Source organism: Ochotona princeps, chromosome 11, assembly GCF_030435755.1.
Source record: "Ochotona princeps isolate mOchPri1 chromosome 11, mOchPri1.hap1, whole genome shotgun sequence".
NCBI classification, from domain to species: domain Eukaryota; kingdom Metazoa; phylum Chordata; class Mammalia; order Lagomorpha; family Ochotonidae; genus Ochotona; species Ochotona princeps.
In genome coordinates, this window is record NC_080842.1 from 36765672 (window position 1) to 36778566 (window position 12895).

The following is a 12895-nucleotide window of genomic DNA, read 5'->3' on the forward strand; positions in this document are numbered from 1 at the left end:
GGGAAGAAAGAGAAAGAAAGAGTAAAGGCAAGTGATTTGTTGATTCACTCCCTAAATGCCTGTGATTGCTGACATTAGACCAGTACAAAACTAGGAGCCAAGAAGTCACCCTGTCTCCCATATGAATGGCAGAGATGTGGATACTAGGCATTACCAATGCCTTCAAGGTCTGTGTTAGTAGAAACCTGGACTCAAGAGCTGGAGCCAGATATTGAGCCCAGGTACTGATTAAGATACAGTTCTCTTAACCCACATTTAAAAACTCTTAAATTTTATTTTTAATTTTGTTTACATAGTTGAGAGGAATGCGTGCCCATGTAGATCTCTGATTAGGATGGGGAGGGTCGAGATATGGAGAAAGTTGGGTCGGAAAATTGCTTCCATTTTTTTTTCTCCTGTGTCCATAGTGGGGTATGTAGAGCGGGCTACTTCTTGCTGCTAAACTGTATCGGTTTCCTGGATGGGGGACAGTCAATTGATGACACCATAAAGACCCCAATGTGGGAAAGAGTGTTCCAGGAGTGTTACTTGAGTGGTCTTGATAGTTCTGAGATGGCACTGGCTTCATTGCTGCAAGGTTAAGATCTTCCCAAGGTCTTTTTGTGGGCCAAGTCCACCTTAGTTATCCACAGGCCCAAGAAAATGCTGCAAAACTTGGCCAGGAGAGTTGTCCAACCTGTTCTGGTTTCTATCATCTGATAAGGCACTGGATGCCCTCTGCTGGCCATCCTACACTGCTTTCCCAGGCCATTAACGTAGAACTGGATCAGAAATAGAACAGCTGAGACTTGAACAGGCACCCATATGGCTTTCTGGTGTTGGATCACAGGCAGCAGCTTTACCTGTTAAGTTATAGTGCCAGCCCCCTTTTGCTCTTTTTATATAGGCAGTGTAACACTGGATAGAGTGTGTATAGGAAATAAGGAACTCAAACCTCACTATGAACAAGCACTGCTGAGGCAAAAAGGATTCTTGGAAAGTTCATCCTGGTTAGGAGGTCTCACTGTGTGATGGATCCAGTATGAGCTATGAAGGAAGGTGAGCCAGGTATACTTGTGTTTCTGTCACTTGTAAGAGTTCTGATTTGTTTATCTTCACCGACCTTCCATTTCCTCATTCATGAAATAAGGATTCTCATGACCTATTAGCATGAATATTAAAAAGTGAGGGTAAAAAAGGGAATGTCAAAAATACTTGACACATAGAAGCTCTTAAAAAATGTATGCTTTCTTTTGATTCTACATGTTCTCTGAAAATCAGCTATCTTGGGAGAAAAGATAAAATTCTTACGCTGTCCTTCTGTTTGAAGCAAAGAATGATTAGGAATTTTAAAAGAACAATATTTCCCAATAGAGACAAATGCATTGAAATTTCTGGATGCCAATATGAAGATATTCCCTGTGAGATCAAGGCATTTCAGAAAGGTAGGAAGAAAGGATGAAAGGATGAAATTATACTATGATTTATATTCTGACAAATTGAATTTTGAGAATCAGCCATTTTGCAGATGCTTGGTGCTGATAACTCAGTTTCTGGGTTCATTTGATCTGTTCTCCCACAGAGCCAGAACTAAATGAATCCCAAATGATTGCTAGCTATTCAAGGACAAGTGTCATTTTCCTAAAAGCCAGTCATTACACCCCTTCCCCTGACGTGTATCCCACTTTCTCGCTGCCAAACAATTTCTGTAATGAAGACAACAAAACTCGGAAAATGTTTCCTCTCAAAATATTGCAAGCTACTTTAATTGAAAAAAGATGAGATATAAAAACCTTGGATCTTAGAACACACCATCCCTAAAGGAATGCAGTTATGAAGTTATGAAAAAAAATATTAAAACCCTTTGAAAGAAAATTTTTGTATCATTACCTTTGCATTACTATAATTAAAAACCTGAATATGGTTAGTTGCTTACTAGAGAAGAGGATTCTTTTGGTCACAGTTTCAAAGACTGAAAGTTGAGTATCTTCCTTCCCAGTTGAGTACCTTCCTTGGTTAGTGTCTGGTGAGGACATAGGAGCAAATGCTCTCACAACACTGGGTACACTTGTAGCAGGAAGAGGTTCCATCTACAAATAGGAAGCCAGGGTTGGACACATTGTGTGAAAACTTGTTCTCATGAAAGCTGAGAGGAATCACATAAAAGCTACTTGAATCCTGACCACCTACTACCAGACCCTATCACTTTGAGATTCCACTACCTCCCACAATACCAAGATGACAACCAAGTTTTCAATACATAAACCTTTGGGAGCACAAATCTTACCTTGAGCATAATGTTTTTAAATTGCTTGCTTTTTGAGATAGGGGATTAATTTACTCTCTAAATTCAACTTTTCTTTAAAGGGATACACTAGTTTCGAATATTTTATGTGTCTAAAAATAAGATAAATTGCATAAGAAAATAAAAATGAACTCTTAGGTTTCATAACCAAAGATTCTGAACCAGTAGTGCTGCAGCGAGGCTTCTGGAATAAATCTTTTAAGCATGCAAGAGGCCTACAGGTAGATTATTTGTATAGTATGTACTGTGAGAAAATTACAGAAAAGATTTTTTTGGCGGGTGCAGAAGTCCTTCAGAAATCAGTCCCATCTACTTTCCACAAAATTGTTCTATTAACCCACACATCTATACTGTTTCAATTTATTTTCACCTTCCCATATTTCTGTATTCTAAAGAATTCAAAATACTAAATTCCCAATCATGAAGTCAATGCAATTTTCAAGTTGTATTAACAATAAACACCCTTACTTAGGCTTGCAGCGTGATTTCATAACAAAAAATGGTGCAAGACTGTAGAGATGCCTCAAAACCAGCAGCATAATTGCATGAGAGAAATACCCCAAGGCACCTAGAAGTAGAAGTGACACAGGAGAGTGGCATTTTCGTGTTAAATCAGACTAGTGCTACTCAAAGTATAATCTAGGCACTAGAACCCATCTTTGAACCAAAGCTTTCAGAAGCTTTAACTCAATTCTCAACATGTAAATTTGTGTTTGTTGAGCCTGACAAATAACTTGGAGTTGCATTGTGTACTTTTCTTATCAACATCAGTTTTCCAGTGATTCTTTTCAATATATTTTTTAAAATATGCATTTATTTGGAAGATAAGGTGGCAGACAGGGAGAGAGGAAAAAAGAGATCTTCTGTCTGCTGTTTCACTCCCCAAATGGCAGCAACAGCTAGGATTGGGCTAAGCTGAAGCTAGGACCCAAGATCTCCATGCTGTTTTCCAACCTGGATGGCAACAGCTTCAGTACCTGAGCCACCATCTGATGCCTTCCCAGTTATACTGGCAGGGATCTAGGTCTGAAGCAAAACTGGAAATGCCCTCTGCAAAAGACTGGTTTTGCAAGCAGTGGCTTATCCAGCTATACTACGCTTCCAGCCACCTTTGATTGCATTCTATAAGGTCATTGGATCATGATGGACTAGAAATTTTAAGACATACTGTTCTACCACTTCAGGCAGATTGAAGACTTGTCATCAAAAGCATGGTGCTTGGTGTTGCTAGCTCCTACCTGACCCAGCCTTGACTGTTGTGGATATTTGGAGAGTGAACCTACAGTTAAAAGCTCTTTATTTCCTGTCCTTCTGTATTTCAAAAAAATAAATAACTTTTTTTTAAAAACCAAATATTGCTTGTAGCATTCCTTCTTTACATTTTTTTCCTGAAATAGTGATTTACAGCAGCTTAGAAACTGACCATTTCCCTCTATTTCTGAGTCTTATGGCAGCTGTTGCCAAGCCTTTTTATAGTTATAACTAGAGAGTGAAGATAAGGAGAACTATTTATTACATTTATTTTTGTGTACTCACTTTGTCCCAGAAAATATCTAAGGAGGTTGGCTCAGGGACTAAGGGGGCTGAAGTAGAATGAGGCTCTCTAAATACGGAGTGTTTGGGTGTGGGCTTCCTCCCTTTTCTCCCATCCTCACAAATGATTAGCATTTGGTACCTGGTCTTACCTGTCTCAAGTTTGGATCCAGGTATGCATCAAGCACAGTTCTTGTTCCAAGAGTGTGCAAGACCATTTGTCAGAACACAGAAAAACTAAAATTCTAAGCTTTAGTATAAATCTTGTGCTACTTACTAGTTGTTTTGTCCTGCATGTAATTTACAACTCCCAGAAATTATACTTTGGGAAGACAGACTTTTACCTATCAGCATTTATGACCAAGTGCCTACTCATTATGTTCCTGGACATCATTTTCCTCTTGACCATTGTGCTGTGTAGGTGAAGTAAAGATGGTAGGGGATCTAAGCCCAAGACCAGAACTTCTCATTTTAACCTGTAATGGCTAAGCAAATGGAATTTCTATTACTCCAGTAGGTCCTTTTCTGTAATATTGCAAATACTATAATTTGCAAATATCCCTATGGTCCCACATGTTTCTCAATGCTGTTAAAATAAAGTGAAACACACATACTGCCTTAAACAAATGAGTTATCTTTTTATAGTTCTAAGATCTGAAATCCGGAATGAGTCCTCCAGAACCAGAAGTCAGAGTGCCAGTGAGGCTGGTTTTCTTGTTAGGTTCTGGGGAATAAACCTTTGGATTGATTTATTTTGTACCTTTTGTCTGAGTTTCCTGAGGTTACTGAGTTCACTCTGTGCTTCTGCCATGACATTGTCTTTTGTCTCTTTTCCCTTGCTCATCATATGGCCTTCTACTTCTCTCTTTCAAGGACACTTTTTTATTTGCAAATTTAATATTGAGATGAAAACATAGTGAGACTATCAGCCTTAGAATTAGAAGGACGATCATAGCTCTTCTGCTTATGGTTCAGGATTGAACTCGTCTCTCTGTATTTTATTTTTCTCATTTCAAAAATGGATGATGATGGAATTTGCTTCACAAGCTTATATTAGGATTAAGTAAGTTTATCTCAAGAATTTCAGCTTTTAACCAGAAGGAATGTTGGCTGTACAGTGTTACTGCTATGCAACATCTTTTGGCTCACCCTGCACCAGGGACTCTGAGATCCTAGTGATTTTCTTTTATGAAGATAGAGCTCATACAACTCAGTGCTCATAAACGTGGCTTCTTCAGCGTTTATTCCATTTGCCTCTGATGTGTCTGTCTTAGGTCTGATTCCTAAGAGAACACATTCTGAGAGGAGTAATTGCATGTGGGAAAGGGGCCATAGGATCAGCAGCTGTGAGGTCATATAAATCCCCAGACAGGGTGGAGAAATGAGTTGAACTGTACAGCAGTCACAATAAAGAATTCATATGATTCCATGAGGACTTCTGGAGCTGGGATGACCTTCAGTGTGGCCCTGCCTTGAGGCAAAGGGTCTTGTTCTTGATATCCCCATGTGGACCATTATTAGGTGCAGTGCATCCCTGGGGGGTGGACTTCCTCCTACACATGAAACATTTCTTTAACTGGTGGCAATTCATAGAAAAACACTTTGTGAGGATGTCATCTACCAATAATCTCAGCAGCTGGAGTAATGTGTGGCTCAGTCCTGAAGGGAACATCTGGGCCACCCACACAGATGACATTGTTTTCAATTGAGGCTTCTGAACTACACATGAGGGATGCCCAGAATCCTGAAGCTTATGAAATGCAGGCAGGTACACTGTTGTATGTGGTTTTAGTTCTAGCCAGCAGATGTACTCCTGGGAGATGTTCATTTAGAATGGAAGTAAGTAGAGGAAAGAGTAAACCGAAGACATTGGTTTTTCTCATGAGGGCTGTGGCACTGGGAGGTTAGGTTTCCAATTAGTGGCTTTCTAATCTGGCACCATTTTTTAAAATTGCAAAGTCTAATATACAGAAAGAAAGAGAGAAGAAGAACTTCCCTCCAATGATTCACTCCCCAAGTGGCTGTAACAGCCAGAGCAGAGTCAATCTGATTCTTCCCCAGGGTCTTCCATGTGGGTGCAGGGTCCCAAGGTCTCGGGTCATCTTGGACTATTTTCCCAGACCCCAGGCAGGGAGCCCAAATGGTGAGGACTTTAGCTGATAGGCTGCCACGCAGCTCCTCTAATCTTGCACCTCTTTGTGCTGATGGTGACAGCTCTCCTGCTGTTAGGACGGAGGCAGTGGGATGCGTACAACTTGGAAGTGTTCCAGGAAATCAGGTTGCAGATGATTGTTTCAACCTTCCAATAATTTTGTAAGCTATTTGACACTTGAAAATAAATTTTTTATCCTTAATCGAGCCAGAGGCTAAGTATTTGGTAATTTCTTATCCAGTTGGAATGATTTTATCATCTTGTGTGACATGAAGGAAAAAAAAACGCTAAATGTCATAGAAGTGTTGTGATATGCATACCTGCATAGAGCTTATGACAGACTCCAGACCTAAATGTTGATTCAAACTGCTGTATTCTTTCCCTCCAATGAGGTGAAGAAATACACTTTTTGCATGCCATAGCTTATATCTCCTCCCACGTCCAGAAACAGGCTCCTAATCCTTAGCATAGAGCTTTAGAATATCGTTCAAATTTATAGAAGTTGCCTACAGATAAAATCTATTTTTAATTTAGCCTGTATCAAACACTTTAATTACACAAGATGGTGAGTTTGTTTCTCAGTTTACTTTTCTATTCCCATTTCTCTTAATGGGCTTAATGATTTGTTTCCAGTGTGATGCTCTTCATGCTAGCAGATGCTTCTTTCTGAATAGATGCTGTCCATCTAATGTTTCAACCTCCCACCAAAGATTTTGATACTTGAGGGGATGACTTTCCAAAAAAGGTAGGACTCAACTCTGAAGAACAAATTAGTAGTATAATAAGTTTAGAATAATTGGAGAGTTTTCATAATTTTTGGAGGCTGGCACTTCCCCTGGTAAAGTACTTTGCATCACTGCTCAGTAAATATTTTTTGATTGGATGCGTTTCTAATTTTTCTGCTAATGGTCGTGTGGGCAAAATCAGAGACTTGGATTCAAAACAAAGAATAGTATTAGGGTTAAAATGATTTCTTCCAGGGAGAGCTCCCAGGGTAATATTCTAGAGCATAAATTTAGCTTGGCTGATCTTTTGTGAAGGAAGTAGAGGAGTCTTTATTTATTTTTGAAATGCAATAGCCAAGGATTCAGCCTTTGATTTCTCTCCAGATATGGTTGGAAGTCCTGAAAAGGTCTTTCGGGTGCCTTGATCTTGCTGCCCCAACGCGAATCTCCTTGGTGTCTCTCCTGGGTAGCTATAATCTGCCTTTGATCTCTCTCTCTATTTCTGTGTGAGTGTGTGTGTGTGTGTTGACATTTTTAGTTGCAAATTTGCTTGCTTCCTTCTACTGACCCAACTGATCCATTTTCCTGCTGGGATTCAGTACCCAAAAGCAATGACCTTGGTGGCAATGCCACCCACCTCATTCTTAAAGTGAACACATGTGTGTCTTTCATAAACATGGTGGTGTTACTCTCATTGGAGAATTTATATCAAAGCTGTGTTTTCTCAGATGTATTAAATAAAATGCTTCTTAATTGCATTGGTAATTCTACAAAGGGCTTTCCCTAGAAGCAACTGTATTTAGGGTTTATCTGATATGAAGTAGACAAAGGAATTGAAATTTACCGAGACTATTAAATTCTGTCACAGAGAGTTGAAATATCCTTTCATCTCATGATGTTCTGAGAGATGGTGTGACCCAAGGCACAAGATCTGAATCTATATGTTACTGACTTCTAAGAGCTACATTTTGTTTCATGACTGGCTAAATCAGCTCAAATAGACCTGCTGAAGGCAAACTGTGTGGGTGTTTAATCCAGTGGTGGTGGTAGGTTTTCCCTTCACTGTACTCTTTGCTTTATGTTCATTATCGGTGCAGGAAAAAAAAATAAATTCTTGCCCTATCATTGTCATTAATGCTGTATAAAGTTAGTCCAAAACTTCACTTTGGCTTTGCTTTTTATTTTGTAGGAGTATGCAAAAGAGCAAGTTGTTTAGCATGCATGTCTGTTCTCCATTGTAGCTGTTTATTTATAAATGAAGTCAATTCTATTCCCTAAATGATAGCAAAATAATCGCATTCTTGCTGAAAGAAGTAGCATGGGCTAAGATTTAGTTCTTCATTTTGGCACTAATTATGTGACTTTAGACAGTTTATTTATTCCTCAGTAAAGCTGCCCAATTGCCTTACTGGTAAAATAGTTAACGTAAGTCAGGGCTGATACTGTGTCTTATAGGGCAAATCTTCTGCCTATAGTGACATTATCCAATGTGTGTGCTAGTTCTAGTTGTGGCTGCCCTACTTCCTGCTCAATTTCCTGGTAATCAGAATGGGAAAGCAGCAGAAGATGGTCTAAGTGCTTGGGCCCCTGTCCAAGATAGACTGAGAGGAAGCTCCAGGCTTCTGGCTTCAAACCAGCTCAGCTCTGGCCATTGCAACCATCGAGGAATGAACCGGTAGTTGGACAATTACTGTCTCTGCCTCTGTTTCTGTAGCTCTTGACTTTCAAGTAGATAAAGTTTTTAAATGTTAAAAAATATTGTATAGGTCAGCTTTTTGTCAGTGGGATTACATACATGAATTAGTGAACATATAATGAGAAAAGTTTTATTTAGGTCATAGCTTCGAAGTTTCAGTATAGAACATTGAGGAAGGGAGCCACTGATTCGGACTTCAGTAGTGGTGTTCATGTTGCCAGAGTTCCAAGATGGCACAGGGTATCACATGATAAGCACAGGGAAAAGGAATGCTTACTTCTATCTCCATCGCTTGTCAACCTGATTCTATCATGGGATCCCAAGCCAAATGACCTGTCCCAATCTAATCACTCCCCCAGAGTCTCTCTCAAGAATGTTATAGTTAGATTGTTTCTGTTCTCACTGTACCACCAACTTGTGGTTTAATGCCTACATGAGCTTATGGGATATATGCAAGTAACAGCAAATATCAATCTCAAAAGCTTGGTAAGGGGCTCAAAGCAGATACCCTATTTACATAAGTACTGCAATAGAATTTTCATTGTAAATGCATTGTCTTATTATTTGAGTATTCTGTAAGCTTCAACATCTCAGAATAAATTGCCATATCTGCATGAAGCAGCGATGTGTACTTAGCCTACGCATAGCCTTGTCTCTCAGCCCTCCTAGGAGTCATCTTGTCTAACCTGTTTTGTGATTTGGCACAGAACACACATTTTGGTGGCGGATGTGGTATTATGAATGTTCTAAAGGGGAGAGTGGTTTGCCAGGACATTTTGCCAATTGAAAGCAAAGTGAAAATCCAGAATTACAGAGATTTAATTTCCTGCTGAATAATTCTCCACAAGCTGTGTAAACTTCTCTTCCCTGAACAAATACTCAGTATAAAACACCTTAGATGTTCTTTTAGTTTTTAATAAGAAAATGTTCATATTATTTGCATGTGGAACCAAGGAGAGAAGGTCCAGCACTCTTGCGCTGAATTTGTGTAAGTCATCAAGAATCTTGTCATGCCCTTGACCTGTAGAGCTTGGAAGACATGATAGGAAGAATTGCTTTGCAACTTATGTTGATTAATGATTTAACCATACAAGAATGATGAATGCAAGCCCCACATAAAGGGCACTGTGCTGGACATTTTAAAACAGTGCTGGAGCACTTGCTAATGCTCAAGCCCTGAGATACAGAACAATGAAGAATATATGACTCCTGGTTTCCTAGAACATAGTTTGGAAGAAGAGGCAGCCAACAAGTATTCACATCAGTAAATATAAAGATAAAACCATTGCAAGTGTTACTTAGTGTATCAGAGATAAACCCTTTAAGAAAGAACATTTAAGGGCTGGCTTGATGGCTCAAATGGCTAATCATCTAGCTGCTAGCATCAGCATCCCATATGGGTGCTATATGAGCTACTCCACTTCTGATCCAGCTACCTGCTTATAGCCTGGGAAGACTATGTAGGGCGACCCTGGACCTGCGTGGAAGACCTGGAAGAAGCTGCTGGCTTTGAATTAGCTCAGCTCTGGCCTTTGTGGCTATTTGGGGAGTGAACCAGCAGAGGGAAGATCTTTGAAGAAAAAAAGAATATTTGATCTGAAGCCTAAAGCCTATATAGGAGCTGGCCTCTAGTTTTTGTTATATGTAAATTCCTTGATATGGAAAGTGACAAGGTGCCCGGGGAAACTGATCAGCACAAAGGACATAATGTGCACAAGGTCAATGGCATGAAATGAAGTTTGTACATAACCAGAAACTCATCGAAAAATCCATTCAAGAGTTTTTATCAACAGAATAACTTGGTCAGCTTTTTTTTAAACAAAGATCACTTTCTTTGAATACCCATTGAAGACTATAGCATGCAAACAAGGGGATGAATTAGAATCATTTTGTAATCTTCCTGGCAAGTGATAATACTACGGGAGGCTAGTCTGATGTAGAGGTGATGGAGAATGGTGTGCAACTGAGATATATTTTGAATTCAGAATCTGCAAGACTTGATTCTGAACCGACTGACTGATGACCATCGTATTTCACCAGTAGGCTGGCTAATTTACCGACTCGGCTACAATGAGAGCGGAGAGTTGAGGGAAGAACTGTAGCTGAACTTTGTTTTGTTGGGCTTAAGCCTCTAAGCGGATTCATAGAACGTGTGCCACAAAAACGTGGAACCACCAAGAGAATCCAATCTTGGGAGTGTCAATTAGGCAAGCCATTAGATGACAGAGAGCTTTGAAAAGAACAGAATGATGGGATTCCTGGAGCATTGTGATGGAAAAAAATGTGGGTGAAGATTCTTGCTGAGATAATAAGTTAGTTAATTGATGGAGTGAGGTTAGAAGGACACAGGCCATGAACAAGAAGGCCAAACTGAAGACTAAGCAATGAGAGTAGTTAGGAAATGCAGTACAGGCTTCTGTTAAAAAAAAAAAAAAGCTTTCAGGGTCCAACACGGTGGCCTAGCAGCTAAAGTCCTCACGTTGAATGCTCCAGGATCCCATATGGGTGCCTGTTCTAATCCCAGCAGTGCCGCTTCACAATCAGCTCCCTGCTTGTGGACTGGGAAAGCAGTCAAAGAAGGCCCAAAGCCTTGAAACCTTGCAGCCATGTGGGAGACCCACAGGAGGCTCCTGGCTCCTGGCTTTGGATTGGCTCAGCTCCAGCCATTGTGGCCACTTGGAAAGTGAATTAACAGAGAGAAGATCTCCCTCTGTCTCTCTCTCCTCTCTGTGTATCTCCAATACAAATATGTCTTTTAAGAAATTGCTTCAGTAAAAGTTATATATGAGGATACTAGTTTGATACAAAAATTTTTGATCTGTGTTTAGTTCAATAAAATGAACTCTCCAGTGCATGGATTGTATATTTCTCTTCTAACCTATTTTCCGTGACATTTTGAGGTACCCCTATAAACTTTAAAGGGCCAAGCAGTTCTACAAAGATTGTTATGAGACAATGGACTTCTCTGCCCTGCCTCTTTCTGTCACTCTATATAAGCAACTGTTTACAACTTTTAGTTCTGTCTCTTAGTGTTTACATTACTAGCATACTTCATAATATTAATTTTTGATTTTTATTCTTAATGCTTATTAAAGAGAACAGTTCATGTATTTGATGGATGTAATTATAAGAATTTAATAATACCTTCCCCTTCTTCTTTCTTTTTTTCTCAATTTTTGGGATAATAATTGCAGGTTTAATGGTATATTAAACAAAGAGTTCAGTAAATAAGAGGTGGAAAGACCACTGTTCCCAGGAATATAGATAAGTGCTATAAACAGTGATCCAATCACAATATGTCACGTCACTGGCATATATCTTGTATTTGTTTGTTTGAGTTTCAGATGCTGTATTCTGGCTTTCAATATGAAAGATGACAATTCCACCCCTTTTTGATCAAGCTCTGCCCTCACATACAAAGACACTAAATCACATGCTTTGAAGTCACAGAGTGTGGTAGAGTTTGAATTGCTGGGTGAGTCTTACTGCCAAGAGCCATGGCGTGATGGAATGCAAGAGCACAAGAGAAACGTCTCTCCTGGGAGGAGTGACAACAGGCAGCTGTGATGACAGTGACCATGACCCCATTCACTTTATAGGATGGATGTCGTTTTCACGCTGATTCTCCAAAGGATTCCTGATATTCCAGAGAATTAACATTATCAATAAAGTTTGAGCAAATAAGAACACTTGAGTGACAATTGTTATCACAGTAGTGAGAGTAATAATTGATAAATGACCACACAACGAATACTAAATGAACATATACATATTGTTCATGTACAAATAACCAATAAATACAAATTACATTGTGTTCACAACATGCACATATTTGCTTATAAGTTGTATTAATCTATAACATTGTACTAATCTATAATATTGTACATTACTATTACAAATTTCTCTACATGTATGCGTGCATGTCATAATTTGCTACATGTTTGGAAGAAAATATCCAACAGCAAATTAATTTCAGTGGAAAGATGAAATTTTTAAGCATTTATTTATTTTTTTGTTGGAAGAATAGAGTAGACAGGAAGATCTTCTGTCCGTTGATTTCACTTTCCTAGAGGCTGCAAAGACTGGAGCTGAGCCAATCTGAAGCCAGGAGCCAGGAACTTCTTCTTGGTTTCCCACACAGTTGCAAGGTCCCAAGGCTTTCGGCTGTCTTTGATTGCAATCCCAGGCCACAAGCAGGGAACTGGATGGGAAGTGGGGCTGATGGGATTAAAACCAGTTCCCATATGGGATCCCGGCATGTTCAAGGCAAGGATTTTAGCTGCTAGGCTACTGCACCAGACCTGGAAAGATAAAATTTTGAACAATTTTCCCCTGGTATAATTGTATTTCAGATCCAATAAAAATGGTGGAACCTAGTATTAAGAATAACTTTCAACAGTTAGACATATCACAAATACTATAGGATGCTATTTAGAAACACACATGCATAAAATGGCTCTAAAGGATTACCAACGGAACATGAGTATGTAACAAGAAAATGCCAT

General features: G+C 39.3%; 1 protein-coding gene across 1 annotated transcript in view; it reads left to right on the plus strand.

Moving 5' to 3' along the window:
- The first annotated feature begins 961 nt into the window (after window positions 1–961).
- ADAM28 (ADAM metallopeptidase domain 28) overlaps window positions 962–12895 on the plus strand; it is a 227465-nt gene continuing 215531 nt past the window's right edge. Inside the window, exon 1 of the mRNA XM_058670030.1 lies at window positions 962–1038. The gene's annotated coding sequence lies outside the window, so the exon portion shown is untranslated. The remainder of the gene's footprint in view (window positions 1039–12895) is intronic.